The sequence below is a fragment of the Amblyomma americanum genome, chromosome 4, assembly GCF_052857255.1.
Source record: "Amblyomma americanum isolate KBUSLIRL-KWMA chromosome 4, ASM5285725v1, whole genome shotgun sequence".
NCBI classification, from domain to species: domain Eukaryota; kingdom Metazoa; phylum Arthropoda; class Arachnida; order Ixodida; family Ixodidae; genus Amblyomma; species Amblyomma americanum.
The window spans coordinates 81,697,812-81,715,727 of record NC_135500.1 but is presented as its reverse complement, the minus strand read 5'-3'; the positions used below and the strand labels follow the sequence as shown (position 1 = coordinate 81,715,727).

Sequence of the window (17,916 nt, the reverse complement as noted above, 5' to 3'; positions counted from 1 at the left end):
GAATACCAAGCGGTGATCCACGCATTCCAATGCATAACACATCATTTGAAATAAGGAAACATGCAACTAAAATTAAGCGTCCACAGTGCTTCAAGGGCGGAGAAAGGCAGCGGACATTCCCAACCAGCCTTAACCGTGCTCTAGCCATCAAATGTTCTCCAAGACACACGGAGCACTTAGCTAAGTTATCCTGTGGTTTTGCCATTTCTACGCTTCTATTCTATGTGAAGCGCTGGCTATCGCTACACGCTCCACGTGCAGTCCTTGGTAGTGGTCAATAAGAGGGGCTCCTCCTCCTTGACAAATTCCATGCATGTAGCAGCCCAGTTTCCGACAAGGCTTTTGAACTCACTCTCCGATCGTGCTCGCAAGATGGCATGCTAAGCGTGCAAGCCTTTCACTCGTCAACCGAGCGCTAAACTGACTGCTCCTTTCCAGGCAAGTATTAGTAAAGGTATACGCGGCGTTATAAGACCTCGCAATTAACTCGACGGCTGATGCCAAGGTCGACAGCGGAGTGTGCGAAGCACGTGCCATTTAAATTGAGGAAAGCTGAGGCATCGCACCCCCGCGCGTCGCTGCCATATGACATGAAATTCGAAGGACTCTCAAGCTCCGCCATGATGGTATGGCGCGATAGCGTTAATCGGTCCCTTCGGCGGTCCCGGGTCCTCTTTGCGTGTCATTTCGCCGACACGGGCACTGTTGTGGACTTTTTTATCTTTAAATGTTATTTTGCGCTCTTTTAATTAGATTTTTTTAATTTACCGCAAGACGCACAAGGCCTCCCTTTAACTAAGACGAATGAACGTTCCTCAAGGGTCGAAGAGTATAGCGCGCTCAGCTCGCGCTCAACCATTTCGCTTTTCCGCGCAATTATTTTAGCGTGAAAGCACTATACTTCTCGAGATCTAACCGGCTCACCGAGTTTGTGTGAAGCTTGACCTTGAATGTGACCTTGGCAAAACGTAACATAGCAACGGCCCATGCAGAAATAAAATAAATATTGCGGCGAGAGGGTTTCCAACCCACGGCGGCGCGAACAGACCAGCTTCGCTGGCCACCGCACGAGACACTATGCTGTCGCCGCAGCCGATCACGCCTCGTGTTAAACTGCAACACACTGCCACGCTGTGTAAATTGGGCGTCATCTTCATCAATTTGCATCTGCGGTGCAAACAGGTAAGATCAGCTTAAGCTCGATGACCAGCGCAGACGACGCAGCGAAGCAAAACCGGAGACAACCAGTCTTTCGCACGTCCACTTGGTTCAGCCAGGGGTAGGAAAGCGCGAGCAACTTCCGTTCTGGCTGCCTCCGCTGAAGCCGTAACTGCGCCTCCAACCGCTGTGAACGTAACTGAAGGAGGCGTTGGCGCTAGCGTCTGTAATTCGTGGCTTGACCACCGTGGTTTAGCTACGTTAAAACCGTGCCACTTCTTTCTTCAGAGGCACTACTTAATGCCGGTGGACTGACGTCACAACACTGCAGACAATTGAGGAATTGCGTAGCGACGTCATGTTTTGTTGTACCTTACTTGTGATCGTTGTGGGGCGTTTGACGTACCCGCGCGAGGTCATGTGGTTGTGACATCACGATCCTGTCGACCATTGCGGATTTTCTCCCCAAGCAAATAGCACTGGATTCTCCGCTGAACGGGACCCTGAATGCTATTGCGTTAAAAGCCACATGCGTCGACTGTCGTGAAAGAGCCACAGGTGCAGTTAACGCGCGAGCACCGCATTTCCGCCGCTTCCGTGAACCGGCCGGTGTCTTTGCTTGTCGCTCGCGTGACGAGGTGTCGGCAGTTCTTGCCCTTTTATGTACCGCTAACTATTATCACCAGGGGAATTCAAAGGAAAATGGACAGCATCAAAAGTGGGCATGGGAAATCAATCCAGCTGAAATCCCGTCCATGGATCTGTGCTCAAAAAGGAGCCCCATGGAGAAGCGCCGACGTTCGCTCGGTAACAACGGACGCAGTACCCGCTGTATGCAAGCGCCAGCATCTCCAGCTGCTGTTGTTTGAGGGACGAGGAAGGTGACGGCATTTTCGAGTCTGCGCGTTGCATGAAATATACGACCACTTCGTGCATGAAAGCCATCAATGGTGACATAGTAGCCGGTTTACCTTTACGGGTCGCGTGCTGACGGCTGTCAGCCTGCCGTGTACAGGTAAATATATGCGCATTTACCGTGAAGGGCTTCTAAGGTGCCGTGGCTGTTTTTGCCACATTCGGGGACGCATTATGTCGAAAATAGAAAAAATAAAAACCGCTGTCTTCAGTTTCCTTGCTTGTCACGCCCAGCAATATTTGCTTCGCTGTCTCCGACGGCCTAGCCTTCGTTCGCGGTGCCTGCAGTTGCGTCTGAAGACAATTTCCTTGATTCCTCCACGAAGAACATTAAGCGCCGGCTGCCTACTTGTCACGCGAGATCCGAGTTCTCGTATGCCACTTCTTCGAAGACTTCCTGTTTGTGGTTCGTCAAGCATTTCGAACAAAACGTCGGCTATTAACGATGTCGTATAGGCTTCTAGCACAAACTTTCAGGGAAGAATTTTGGGGCGAAAAAGGTGGTCTGTGTGCGAAAAGTCAAATAACGCTACAGCGTGTTGTTTGCCATTATTAAGACATTGCTTTTGGTCAAATGTTTTAGGGAAATACCCCAAGCTGGAGTATATTTGTGCACATTTGTACTGCATATATCCACAATGTATTTTTAGCATTACTACCATGATGTACTTTGTGCGCTCTGCTGAAATTGCTACCTGGGGCTGTCAGGCCTTGTGCCTTTAGCTCCTGCTCCACTTTCACTGCAGAAAGAAAGAAGGGAAGAAAGGAAGGAAGAAAAACAAAGAAGGAAGAAAAACAAAGAAAGAAAGAAAGAAAGAAAGAAAGAAAGAAAGAAAGAAAGAAGAGAGAAGAAAGAAAGAAAGAAAGAAAGAAAGAAAGAAAGAAAGAAAGAAAGAAAGAAAGAAAGAAAGAAAGAAAGAAAGAAAGAAAGAAAGAAAGAAAGAAAGAAAGAAAGAAAGAAAATCCAGCCTTTGGCGCATGTATGTGGCCTGGAGCGGGTCTGGGCTCTCACGTGAGGACGACTTCGGCTAGCCCGGAGAGGGAAAAAGGAAAGGGGATGGCTTCAAGCTTGGCTTGGCTTGCGGAAGCTGACCATCTTACATAATACTCTCTGCTGATCTTCGACTGTGTCGGCGCCTTTTGCCAAGAAGCAAGAGGCACCTTTGCGTTTCAAGCGCGAGCAGGGATGTTTCGCGGTATACCCTTGGCGTATGTAGGGAAGTTGCCGCCAGGTGTTAAACTTCTGTTTTAAAGCATCTTTCATTTTATCTTTATTTAGAACATTTCACGTGTATGAGGTGAATATTACAGAGGGCCCCAACGTAGCAGCCATAAGAGGGAAAGTCTTAGTAAGTGAATGAAGCATACAGCAAGATCACAACTGTAACAAGAGAAGGGCGCATGAGCAGAAAAGAGCCAATGCCTTTTTTTGCTAATGCCAACACATATGTTATACAAAAGCTATTTGAGAGTGTAAAAAAGTAAAAATATTACTCATGACACGAGAGATAAAAGCTAATGGAGTGAACGTGAAATTCGCGGTGATCCTTTATGGCAGTGGGTATAATGAATCGTATAAATAAATGTCTTGCAAGAACGCCGATTTATTTAACTGTTTTTTGAAATGCCCCTGTGCAGGGGTAATACATGAGGGATGGGCACTCGCGATGACAGATGAGTTCTTCGTTGAAACGCTTGAAGTGGTCGTGACCGCAATGGGTGGCAGCAGCAGCTGGAAGGTCATTCAAGTCATTGGTCGTTCTTACGGAGAATAAAGAAAAATGTGGCGATGAACGAGCTGAAGCTGGGTACACGGTCTTGCCATAGCTGAGGCGGCAGTAGTGGCGATGTGCTGGTAGAATGGCAGTGTTACGCGGTCATTCATTATAAAATTTATGGTAGAGAGAGAGAGTATAGCGACTTTGCTGCGTTGAGTTTGGTAACGCTTGATGTATATGAATAATCAGAAAAGACAAAATGCGCAGCGCGGCTCTGAACGGATTCTAGTGAATTGATTCAATTCAATTATTTCTGGAAATAATTGAATTGAATCGCGTTTGGTGTGGGCCCCAGATAGCGCATGCGTAATCGAGTTTAGGTCGAACGAAGATGCAGTATGTTAGTAATTTGCGAGAGCTTCTTTGCTCGATCAAATAACAGTCTTGAGGAAATGTTGCATTTTTGCTTCTAGAAAATGCTGCATATCAATGCCATTAATCAAAATTTCAATTTTAGGAGAGCGATATTTAAGTACTGCTAACTTTTGATCGACTTGGATGTCTAACAGCAGAACACTTGGATTACCTAAGCGGCATGGTTGATCTCGCAAGGTAATCATACAAAGAGTTTGATTTTGGAAATGGCGGAGACATGACCGTTTTATATATGTTTACCCTCGACGATGACCAAGTAAGATGGCTGAGCATAGAGAGCGAACGATAACTACCGCCCCCCCTCCTTCCACCCAGAATAGCCGAATGACGTAACTATTCAACAAATCCGCTGCACACTGGGAGAAGGTCGAATAGTGCCAGGACTTATGGAGCGTTCCCACGACAATGAACTCGTCCGAAAACTGGCGTATTTGTGGGGGGTATCTCTTAGAGGGAGCGGTGACGGGGAGCGGGGCTACAAACCCGCCACTGCCCTAAAACTGTGCGTACCGAACCGAACCCAATCGCTGGCAGTCGGGCGTTCGTCGTCGCCGCCTGCTCTGCCAGTGAAACTCAACGGGGCTGTCGACTGCTGACTGCAGTCATACCCTGCAATTCTCGACAAAAGCATTTTTCAACGAGAACGTGTTTATGAAAGCAATTTTCAGATATTGTGCAAGATTTCCCTATAACAGCCGCTGTATCGGCAGATCTCCCGTTGGCAGGCTTGCATTTTTTTTGCCATTAATTTTTTTGCTACAGTCAAAAGCGTTCGCCATTGGTTTTCTGTGGCTAACAGCTCGATGCGAGCGATGGTAAAATTTAAAAGAAAGATCTTGCTGCACATAGGAAGAATGGACCACTGCCTTAAATATTTCCATAACAGTACCTTACAGCATGCCAGTGTTCAAAATTTTTGTCCAAGAATGCTGGACATGGACTTTGAAGATGTTCGAAAACGGACACCTAGAAGATGATAAACATATATCCACGTTGTGCGCTCGCTCTCTTAAGCGCAGTGTAAGCGGTTCTGCCCAGTGGCATAAATGCTCATTCGCTACGGCTGTAAAGACGGATAATGACGGCATTGATGATTATTTCATTTTAATTGTGCGAGAGAAGCATGGCAAGACAGCGCCATGGATAACGTGCTTATTCTGCGCAGAAAGGAGTCGGGGAGGAGGAGGGGGGGAGGAGTTTGCAAAAGTCGAAAAAATGGCTGTGGTTTAGCTCTGGTTAAACCTGGAGTGACGCGTTAGCTACAGCTGGCCGAGTGGAACTCGCTCAGCCGAGTTGCAAAGTCAGTCTTTCGCCGCTACGTTTCGCTGAGCATTCCTTCGTCATCTTCGTCCCACTTGACACGGCGCATGCGCACAGCTGTAGAATCTCGGTTTCGTCGGGGCGCTGCGCCGCCGTCAGCAGCAGCTGCTGCGCACCACGTGACCAACCACGTGACCAACGGCTCCGCCACGGAGCTCAAAGGGTGCCACGCTGAAGGGTCGAAGAGGTGGCGTAATGTAGCTATCGCTAAAAAACTGGTTGGTGAGTCCCCGATGGCACCGGGGATCGAACCCACACCTCCTGAAACCTCCTGAATACGAGGCGGATAACCGGGCCTCTCGGCCGTCGCTGCGGTTGAACAGCGCTAATGGTTAGATACACGCCTCTTTATAGGGCATTTTGTTTTCTAATTTTCAGCGAGGTAACGTTAAAGCTCCCGTTCTATAAAAAATACGGCATTTTGAGCGGTAAAGTATGTGGCCCACGTGCCAGCAAGGTCACGTGACCCCGTGACGCCGTCACGACCTGCCTACCGATTTGTGAGCAAACTGCTGACCGTGGCAGGTGGCAGTTAAATTATTAGCGGGAGATGTAGAACCCGAGTCTCACGAGCCCTCACTGGTGGGTGTGTTTGAAGTAGCCACCTTCCGGGGCAGCGGCGCATCGCTTAACCTCTTCGCCAGGAGTGGTATGAGGACTGCCCGCGATTTATGAATGTAAAGCAAAGAATGACCAATTTCGCATAAATGGTCATGTAGGCAAACCCCAGGCGAAGTGATACGCAAGAGGGGACCCCAGCCAGGCCTCTGAAGGGAGCCATTAGCACTACTGCGTCATACCATTAACGGGGCTCACAAGTGTTCCCCGAGTTTTTTCGCTTTTTTCCCTTCCTTTTTTGTTCCTGCACGAGCAGAACGGAGCGGTGGAGCAACTCGGAGCGATGATCGCAGCAGATGAACGAGGAGCCTCTTCGTTTCGCTTAATCCTAATCGGCATTACGACTGCGCATCCCACTGCGTACGCGAAAACCCAAGTGGCAGTTTCAGGAGCAACGAATGGAGAATGTGGGGTAAAACTGCAGGACGGCGACCTAATCGCGCGTAGAGGCAAGGCATCGAGGCCATCGAAGGGAGGCGCAAGCGGGACGAAAGAAATTAGTAGAAATAAGCTTACCGCCTCTGCGCATTATTCTGCGAAAGCTGGTTGGAATTAGTGCCGTTTCCGGCAGGTACGGTTCCGTATAGCGCATGCATGCAATGAGGAAAGTAGCGCTGGCACAAGCACAATTGCGGACATTTTATGCGCACGACGAGCCATCCTGACACAGGGATAGCTACTCGGCTTTTAGTTACTTGGCTTTGGCCCGTTTGTTTCAAGCACGCTTAGGTGCTTGGCTTGGCCTAGGCTTCGAACTCGTTTGACCGCGGGGCTTCGCTTTTTATGAGCCAGCACCACCGCTAGCAGTGTTGTCTTGCACGTCCAGTTAGGACATCAACACACTTTCGACATTTCCGTTGGAATGGGGAATATCATCTTCCGCCGGCATGGATAATCTACGAGCATCCCACGGCGCGAACAAACTTCTCGCGAACATCCGTCACGGACTCCTCCGCGCCTCGTCAACGCTGCATTGAACTCCGCGTCAGCGTGCTTTGAGGAAAGGAAATTGCGCGGTATCTGCCTCCCACCTCTGTGGACGCCTTGACCGATACCAGAGCTGGCGTGCCAGGAGGACAGGGAGGAAAAAAACACGCAGAATAGAGCCGGAGGGTGGTAGGCAGGAAGGCGGGAAAAACAAGAGGTGCCACGGCTCTCCGAGCCCCCGGAGGAGCCCTCCACTACAGTGCCTCTTTCTCCGTTTCTTCTTTCACTCCCTCCTTTATTCTGTCCCTCACAGCGCTGTTTTGCGTCCTTCGAAATTTTCATGGCTGCAAACACGTCAGCTGTTTTCCGTGTGCACGCTTTCGCGATGTCGTTATTATAACGCTTAATTGGCAAAGCTAACTTCGGAGATAGCATGAATGGATAAACGGCAAACAACCTTTTTTGAAGCTCGTTTAAGCATCAGCGGCTTTGAAAGCATGCTGCTGTTTGAAGGCGCCTGCAAATGATGGTGTTTGCTGGTTTGGCAACGTAATACCATTCGGCTCCCCCCGGCGTATAGTGGCTCAGTGGTTTGTGCGCTCGGCTACTGAGCTGGAGTATATCGGGTGTGCAACCTGACCTCGGCGACCTGGTTTCGATGGAGGCGAAAGGCGCCCGTGTGCGGCTTTCACTCCTTCCATTCGGCTGCCACCTAGTGTTGCGGAAAGGAACGGCGCCCTAACTGTCTCTCATCACGGTAGACATATCAACCTCAATAGCAATACGGCTGCCGTTGTGCCCCCTAAATGGCTAATACAAAGGTGATACAGGTTTCACAGTATTCATGTCCAGCATTCTTGGACAAAAGCTTTGAATACTGGAAAACTGTAAGGTGCTGGTATACAAATAATTGAAGGTAATGGTTCATTCTCCCGGTATGTAGCAAACCTTTATTTTATGGTGTTTTCATTGATCTCATCGAGCTTAAGTTAGACTGCCATAGGAAATCAATGGGGAACGCTTTTGACGATGGCAGAAACGTTAGTAGTAAAAAAAAAAGTTAAAGCCTGCAGACGGGAGACTTCCGGATATATTGATTGTTATAGTGAAATCTTACGATATTGATACGTGCCACTGTAGAAGAAGTAAAAGCGCCTGCATTCGTAGAAAAAAGTAGACGCCTCTCTCTCGCTCGCGCGCTCGGACTACTTAGGAGCCGCCGCTGTTTTACGTGTCTTCTCCGGAGGATCTCCTTCGAATTGCTCGTAACAATATATACAAAAAAGTGTGCTCATAAACTTTCTTGTTCAAAAATGCTTTTGTCCGGAAATATTAGGTATGAATCGCAGGCGGCTTAGCTTAGAGCTAATCCGGAAATATCGTGCGCTAACATGGTTAACCCTAGTTTCGCATGATTGATCTTGACTTTCCATGGTTTTGCTTCATTTGAACTGGCTTACCTTGGTTGATATATCATATGATGTAAGTTTGCGTGATATTGCATTATTTTATACTTGTACAGAGTAGAACTCGGCATTCATAGATCACCGGGAGTCCTAATAACACTTCTGGTGTAGTGAAGTGTTCGTGACTGCTGGTATTCTCTTCAGGGGATCTACGACACGAAACGGCTGAGCCACTCGTACTGACGACATGACTGCGCCGAGACTCATCCGGGCGGGGTGCGGAAGCCCCCCAAGGGGGGATGCTTACACGTTCGATTCTGCTTGAAGACTTATTTATTTACAAGCGATTGAAGAGGAGGAAAAGAAAACACCTACAAGGAAGGGGAAAGGGAAGCGGGGAGTACGTCCTTAGAGAGAGAGAGAGGGAACGGCAAAGAGCACCACCCCTGACCTCGGCCCGGAATGGTGAAAGCCTCCTAGACCGGCACGGCATCGTGTTGTCGCATCCGGCTCTATGGCGTGCAAGGCCCTTTCGTCCTCCCCACCCATCTTTATTTGCCTCCCCTGTCTCCTATTTTAAAGCCCTGGTGCAGTGGTTCAGCGTTTAAGCTACGCGCCACTGCCCTGCGATGGCAGGTGCTGCCACCAGTGGGGCTTGTGACAGCCAGGTTGCTCTTCCCGAGGAACCTCTCTCGGCTAATCATTAACTGAACTGCCACCTGCCACAACGGACAGCTTGCTCTCAATCCGGTGGGCAGGTTGTGATGAAGTCACATGGTCACGTGACTTGTACAACGTTTCGTACATCAGGCGCAACGCTGTGAGAGGTACGGAAATAGCCCGCGTTAAAAAATAAATGCAGACGTGTTACTCCGCGCTTGTTTTGTAGCCCTATATTGCTAGCGCGCTAAAACAAAGACTCCGGAAGCATTTAGTGATATGCTTCCTTTCGGCCCTGGCATGCGCTACGCAAATATGCTGGAAACGTAGAAGCAGGCCACCGGGTGATAAGCTAAGCAGCAGGGCAAACTGAAACAACACCGGAACTCGGCGGCGGCTAGGTGGAACGAAAACACACTTCTCGGTGCGACTGGGCAAAGTAACGCGGCTTCGTAGACACCCTCAACAGAGTCAGCGCCTGGTAACCGTGTTACGATGGGACTATTCCTGGGCGGGTTGTGCTACACTTTCGTGGAGCACAGCATCACAGGCGCCTGCAACGAAGCGTGAGCTTCGACAACCCCCGCGACAATAGGGAAATACTAAAGAGGCTTTTGTGTGTTTCCCCGCCATTGTTGGATACAGCTCAAGAATGAAGCTGAAAATTCCCTCAAAGGATGTCATGGCGTCGCGGTCATGGCGTCATGATGCCATAGCGTCGCCTTTGTACCTGTCGTGGTTCTTAGCAGGTGGATGCAAAGTGATCTAACGAGTGGACAAGGCAATAGAGCGATGTCATTGGTTAGATGCTCTTTGAGCGGCACCTGCCGTTTTTTCTTGAGCTATATTCATCTAGTTTTTTCTGCACTTGCACTCTGGCTTCACTGATCACCCCCGAGACTCTGCTCGGCGCGCGCTTCTAAAGAACGAAAAAAAAAAGATTAGCCTTTTATTGTCCCGTGGCTTATTGTATCGGTTTATTGCACAACTTGGGCACTTGCCGCGATGTCTCAGTGTGTACGGTGTGTTCTTTTCAGAGCAAGAGGTCTCGTGTTCAATTGCAATGAAGGAGAGATTCACAAGACGCCCGTGTGTTGTGAGATGCAGGCGCAAAACAATTCCGAAGTCCTGCACCATCGGTCAGCCTCGAAATTTGCAGAGTAGCGTCGGCGCGCAAAAATTTGTTCCGAGTAATCTTGGGACCATAGGGACAATTTCCATCGTTCGAGTAAAGGAACTGCAGGAGCACCAGCGGCTCTTGCTTCACTGCGAGTATGCTAAGACATTTTGACCGCTTTTTTTCCACACTAATCGTGACAACCGGTCCAGTACAAGTTTACAGAAAAACATCTCGGCCGCTAGCTACAAAGGTGTTCATTTTGCAGCGGACTATACTGTGACTTTTGCATAGCAATCAGAATGTGTAAAATTTTATAGAAAACGCTTTGTCCACGAAGCCCGACGCTTTGTGGTTTTGTTTCGGGTAGGGATATTGTATTTTTCAAAAAAAATTATTCAGTTTGGGTCAATGCAGGTGCGCATTCAGTCGCGTAATATAACCATGGTTCTCACCCACGTCATACGACGGTAAGCCCATGAACAGAGCATGCCAGGACAGTATGTCTATCTGTTGTTGCCAGGAAAAAAGAAAAGGAAAGCGCACAGGCCTGCTCACTGGCTCAAGCCGAGCCACAATCGCTACCATGGGCAGATAGAAGGAGAGTTGAAAGAGGGGATAGAAAGACAGGATAGCAAAGACGCGCTAAAGACAAGGCCGATCCCGGAGGTAGTGCAATACCGGGCCAACCGGTGGCGGGAGTGAAGCATCCTTCAAACTCTCCGCCACACTTCCAAAAATAAGTCCAATTGGACCCGTAACAGATACTCTACGGGGTCCGGACATTCATTCGCCAGGACAGATAGTGATGGCGTGATTTATAGGCGGACGGGCTGGCAGGAGCGCTTCCACCCGTGCCACTGCCCACTTCGTCGTCTTCGGTGCGTACTATATATGAAATGAGGGGCTCGTTTGACAAACATATGAAACAAGCCAACAGCCACCGAAACCAGGGTGCATTTATTTAATAATTTGTAGTGCTGATCAGTGGCAGAATAATGCTTCGATTAATTTTTCGCTTAACGAATATATATATATATATATATATATATATATATATATATATATATATATATATATATATATATATATATATATATATATATATATATATATATATATATATATATATATATATATATATATATATATATTCTTTGATATAAAAATGTCGACCGGACGTCGATGTTGTGCCTCATAAAATCGACATAATGCGCTTGGAAATCGCGGACTGCGGCTGCTTCCGAGGACCAGGAACGGAGGACGTGGAAGGGGGGGGGGGGGGGCGCATCGACACCCGGCGTCAGCAGTTCACCCTGGAACGAGAAAAGCCAACGAGGAAATGCGCACACTTGGGCGTCGGGCCGTGCGGTGACGCCCACCATCCTCCCGAAGGTGCTTCTTTCTCCGATGAGCGCGCCGACTTTGCTCCGGGGTTTTTTTTTTTTTTTTTTCGACTCCGGGCGTCGGAGGAGGAAAGACGTCTTCCAACGAATGGGGCCGACCTTGGGGGCTTATGAGGCGCCCGCACGGCCTCCTCCATTCGCCCCCTCCCCTTTCCTCCCCGCGCCTTAAGCCATTTGGGCAGCGTGTACGAGGAAGATGCTGCCATTGAATAACAAACCCCGGCTTCTCGTCAATTCATTCGACGCACCGGAAAGGTTTCAGGGGCGCCCCCTCAATCGCGCAGTTCGAGAAAATGACCGCCTCGACTTTCTGTCGCTCCATTCGAGAGCGCCAAATGAGTAGCACGCAGTGAGGTCGACATTTGTGCATGCGCTACTTCTTCCTAGCACGTCGTTAACAACTGTCGAAACATGTTCTACCCCGCTTATAACGGCCTCAGTTATAACGAACGCTCTCTTATTACGAACGAGGGTGGTGCCAACGCCAAAAAATGCGTCAGGACAGTGCCACATAGTCTAATATATAACTAAAAACTGTGGCTGCACAACTCAGTTACAGCGAACGCGAAGGCTCTGTCAAATTGGCCCCGCTTTCGAAAACCACCGCTTCTGGCATGGGCGGAGAGTGACGAGGGTCTCCTATAGCCTCCGTTTTACCCCCGCGCCCACTTCCTCTGGAAATTACGCAGCGACCCAGAAATGCAAAGCCGATAAAAATAAACAAGAAGTACGACACGTACCGGAACGCCGACAAAACTTCTTTACCAGATGCAGCCGTCAGAAACGCATGACATGAAAGGCGACGCTTAGTGCAAAGCACAGTGCAGATTGCGTTAGCGGCTTTTTGTGCAGGTGTATGAACGGCAGCGGTCGCCATTTTAGAGCGTAGCTATTTGGCGCCCGTTAGTGCGCTTCGCGGCGTCGCCGTTTTCCCTCGTAACCATGGCTCCGCAGCTGGTGCAGCTCCAGCTCTACCGCTGTTCCAGCTGTGCGCGCTCCTGGCGCCATGCATTTCTCCCGCACGCCCAAGCCGAAACGCAAAGCCGCCGCCGTTCGCCACTGCGTATATGGATCCATATCCACTGCATACATCCATCTATTTCTCCGACCACAAAGCTTCCTTCAGGACAATCAAGAACAGCTAGTGGAGTGTTTCTTGAAGACTGAATATGTGCGAAAAATAAGAAGTCTGTAATTGCACATGAATGTCTCGCTCGAATTCTTTGCCTCAATCTATCGAAAAGCGGAAACAGCTGATGAGCTGCGCTCAAATTTCGCATTAGGAAGTAACGTAATCGTCGGCAATTTTTTTCATCGGGAAGACTCGCAATGCGCAGTGCTTTTTTTTTCTCGTACGCTACACGCATGGCGCAAAGGCCACAATGATGCACGACTTTTTTTAAAATTTTATCCGACGTGTGTGCCACTAGGCAGAAGTTGAGAAAGGGCATCGGGATGATGGACGACTGTAAGGCTGTTCAAGTCATGTGCACAGGAATGGAAGATTCACCCTAATGCATGTGCACGTGTACGGACGGACGGACAGGGGTGGAAAATTGGGCCGACAAGGGGGAAGCGGACAACGGGAGACAAGACAGGGGAAAGTCGTAACATAGGCGGTATAAATTTATTTCATGCATTGAGAGAGAGAGATACCGATATTTTATATTTATTTATTTATTTATTTATTCTTTATTTATTTATTAAATACCCTCAGGTACCGCAGGGCGTTATAAAGGGGGTGGGTGAGAAAAGAAAAAATACACAGTAAAAAGTGCAGGCAAAAGGCAAAAAAAGGCAGAAATTAAAAATCAGAAGAGGGATACCTGCTAGTTACCCACTGCTGCGCGAGTTTCATCTTTGCCGCTGTCCTACTTAGAGAATTGCTGGGGAAAAGCACCCCAGAGATATTCCTGCTCATTTTCCACATTAACCATAGAAAATCAGCCTGCGCTTTCAGGGATTTTGGAGCTGTTATTGCAGTTAATATGTGTGCAATTATAACTAGGTAACACGTTCAGAAGTAAGACTGAGCTTACTTACCTATTTACCGCACTAAGAAGGAACAAGAAATAAGCGGAGTCGTCGAAATCCTCGCAACGTGCACGGGACTGGAGACAACTGCCCTCGATTACTGCCATGATATTGGCTGTCACGGAAGCTAAGTGCAGCAAGGCACACCAGGCAAAATGCGGCGTGCATCTGCCGGAAAGAGAAATACTAATAATTTTATTGAAGAAAGCACCTCAGACGCTCAGTAAATCTCCTGGAAGTTATAGTGAAATACAGCCGCCAGCTTGAGATGCCCCCTTCCACCACGGCGAAGACGTCTGCGTCTCCAGCGGGCTGGTGAAAGAAACCCAAATGAACGTGGCGTTCTGGCAAAATGGCTCAAATGAAAAAGAGCCATCGTGACATTGCCATGTGGCTATTGATTAGACAATGCGACCTGTTGCGGTGGGTCATTAGCTGCTATGGCGTTCTGCCATTGAGCACTGGGTGTCTCTTCCTTGTTGTCCCGTATGTCGCGCTGTTATGTCATGAACCAACTAACCTGGCTAATTCTACTCTACCAAATGAGCCAATCACGGGGGCTAGCAGATGGAAGGCCGATAGCGAACTGATCAACAACTCGAAGTGGGGACGGCGTTGGTCCGATGTTTTGGGGGAGTAGATCCCCAAGGTGAAGAATATTTGTAAGAGGGGAGTATATACCAATTAGGCCATCTTGAAGGTTTATACTTGCATACCCAGACAAGCGAAAGCTGGAACGTTTTGCCTAAATATCTTTATTTATTAATTATACACCACTGCTTGCCTCGAAATAGGGACTGTAGCAGGGTAGGCTTGAACTTAGTAGTCTTTAAGATAAATGTCACAGTTAAGAACTAAAAGGCCACACTGAAAAGGATGCTATTCATGAAATACACGGATGAGTGAACTGGGAAAAAAAATACGCCACACATTTCACACAAGTTCAGTCAAGGCCTGAAATTTATCAGCGTTTACCAGCTTGTTGCCAGGGGCATTCCACTCTGCTTTTGAGGGAGGAAAAAAAAGTCTGTGAAAACATCGCTCATGCATGCTTTGAAAAGGAAGCGATGTAATAGAATATTTACGTCTCGCAGCATAACCCGAAGAAATTCAATGAAATATTTCATTAAATTAAACTTTATTCTTTCTGTTCTTCAATTTTCTTTTCTTTTTCTCGCAGTTCAGAACGCTGGACGAAATTTTGTTCAGGCACTTTTTCGTTCCCTGTACGTACAACACGGTTAATCGCACCTTTACCGCAGCGACTTTTTGCAAAAATTTAAAATCATTCGCGTTCCCGACTACACAGCTTTCATAGCCAGGATAAAGGTTGGACCATTCCAGATCAGCCTCTGCCGAAATGGCTGCTTATTATTATAACGGAAAAAACTCTTCGTTGAAACACAAAGAAATTGGGAACTTTTGAGAAAGCAGTGCTTTGTTCCTCTCGGCGGAGGAAATCGGCAGTCAGAGTTAGCAACCGTTGAGCCTAATACCACGCTATAGATGCACGTCGTCAGTATGAGGCTGAACGGGAGTGGCGACTCGATCGTTATATCAGTCGTCATCATCAGCATCACCATCAGCAGCAGCAGCTTTCTTACATCCACTGCAGGACAAAGGTCTCTCCCACTGATGATGTACCAACTGCAGGTCCCCCTACACTCGACAACTTGCCAATCCCATCTATAGCGACATCATGTTCTTCCACCCCCTTTGCAGTCCCTTGGAATCCACTGCGTTCACTGTACAGGTACCATCGGTTATCTGCCGCCCATGTCAGTTTCCTCTGTTATGTTACCGGCAGCTAAGGGTCTGCGCAATTCGCACGTGTGGTATGCGAGCCTTAACGAGTCGGTCGTAAATGTTGCTTTAGTATTTCCTGTTTTCCGTTGTCAAAGTTCTCCTTTTTTTTTGTGGTCAATGAGCACTCGTTTAAATGCTTGGCAACTCGCGAGAAGGGGAAGTAATGTATATGCAACGAATCGGGCCCCAGAAATCGCAGTATGAAAGCGGAAGAAATTATGCGCTCCCTCATTACCGTCCCCCTCCGTACTTCCGTGTTTCACGCTGCGGCTCTCATGATCGGGACCAGCGTGGCGCCTGGAGTGAACTTGCGGTCTTCCATGGCTAACCCCCCCCTCTCCCCCCTTCTTTCCCCTCCCTCTCCTCATCTTCATTCGTAGCTGAACAGAGCAGATATGCGCAGATACAAAGGCAACCACGTCCATTTCCATCCGACGCACACACGCGTACCGGTTCAGGGCGCAGCCTCGCTCAGAGCCACTCGCGAAGGCCCCCGAAAGGGCCTCCTTAATCGGTATCCCCCTTGTACAGAGCCATCCCACTCGGAAGCGATAGGTCTGCGGAAGCGCATTCTTCAAAAGTTTGTATTTCAACATACGGACGTGGTGTTTCTGTAGTTGTGACTGCATTTGTAAAGATGTGTTTAGATAAGTACGTAATCGATTTCCCATAGCCATTTAGTGTTTTCAATGAAATTTTGCATCTGATGGGCAAATGTGCGGACGCAAGGAAATGAACCATGGTTTTGGGAGAAACGCTCTAATTTTCTCGGAGAAAAATCGCATATCACAAGAGGTGGAAAAAAACAATTTTTGCAATTTCGTAAAATTGAAAGTTTTGTCGTCGCAGAAAGAAAGCTTGCATTTTGTAGAACTAGTTTAGGAATACATTTGCGCAAACTCATATGTTGCCAGAACTGCAAAAAAAATATTTTTGCCTCTTACAATATGGCAAAACAAAAATCGCAAACATCGTTCAAAAAATTAAACATGCTCAAGAAAAGTACATTTCAGGACAATAACGGAACAAGAACGAGTGAGAATCTGGGACTGAAATTTTTTCTGAGCATGAGTAAGTTCGTTTTTATTAGGTGTTAAAATCTGCCGGAATTAAAAAATTTTGGAGTATGGTAAGCTTTGATTCGAATTAGAAAAAAATAATCATGCCGAATTTCTTTAAAATTGCCCTGAGCGACATTTACGACCTGGCAATTCTAGCGCAGCACTAAAATTCTGGAATATATTATTTTGAAGCATAAAATAAAAGGGCTAATATAAACCATATTTCGTACAGTTACCGTAACTGAATATTGTCCGTTAAAAAGATTAATGACCACGAATTAACCTTCTGACTAAGTAGGTGTGGTTATATTTCAGTCAGTATAATGACGCAATCGCAGAAAATACTTTGCAAGTATGTTTTTATTTGTAAACTTCGTTAATAAGTCAACACATGAAGAAGTTAGCTTCTTCGCGTGGCTTCTATAGACGTCTGACTAATGCGAGTAAGAACTTAGCCGCACATCAAGGATGTTTCCAGATACTCTGGCTCAAGATCAGGTTTCTAAAACGCTCAGCAGAAAGTTTCGGAGCCTTGTGATCGTGTGTAGCCCCGGTAGTAAAACTTCGACCAAACGTGCGCGAAATAGTATATTTGTGGCTTGTTCTTCTGGTACTCCGAAATGTGCGATGAAATAATTTTAATCTTGGATATATTATCTGCATACGTCGGCAAGCTAGTGCCACCTGCGTCCCCGGGAAGGGAAAGCATTGCCGGAATGATCCAATTTTTGCCAGAAAGAAGTTTATATTCAGTAATGAGCACGAAAAGCTAACGGTAACTTTGGAGCCGGATGAGAGCTCCGACATCTTTGTTATTACTAAAAGTAACTTTAAAGTAAGGCCACAGAATTGCTCCCGAAAGCTATGCAAGGTCTATTCCAGCAAGACCTATGCTTTAAGAAAGGCAAAGCAGTGAGTATCTAGTCCGCTACCATTAGCGATTATAGGTCATCTTGTCTTCGCATTACATGCCCTGCCCAAATCATTTCATCTTCTTGATTTTGACTAGGATGTCGTTAATCTCCGTTTGTTCCCTCACCCAGTGCGCGCTGCCCTCTTCCTGTTCCTTAACGTAACGTCTGCGGTGTCCCCAGCTTAAGTTGAACCCTTTTGGTCATGCTTTGCAGTTCATCTCCTGAGTGACTCGGGAAGGCGATGTCATCAGCGAATCGCAGATTATTAGGTATTCGCCATTTACTCTTATCCCCAACTGTTCCCAATTCAGGCCTCGGAATACCTCCTGTAAACAGGCGGTGAATAGCATTGCCGATACCGTGTCTCCTTGCCTGACGCCCTTCCTTATTGGAAATTTATTGCTGACTTTATAGAGGACTA

The 17,916-nt window shown here is 47.6% G+C and overlaps 1 protein-coding gene and 1 pseudogene across 1 annotated transcript in view; one reads left to right on the top strand and one right to left on the bottom strand.

The window, feature by feature from the left end:
* The window catches only part of LOC144130206 (very long chain fatty acid elongase AAEL008004-like), a 115,051-nt gene that overhangs the window by 24,639 nt on the left and 72,496 nt on the right, over positions 1-17,916 (top strand). The window lies entirely within an intron of this gene.
* On the bottom strand, positions 10,922-11,080 carry LOC144130694 (U2 spliceosomal RNA; annotated as a pseudogene).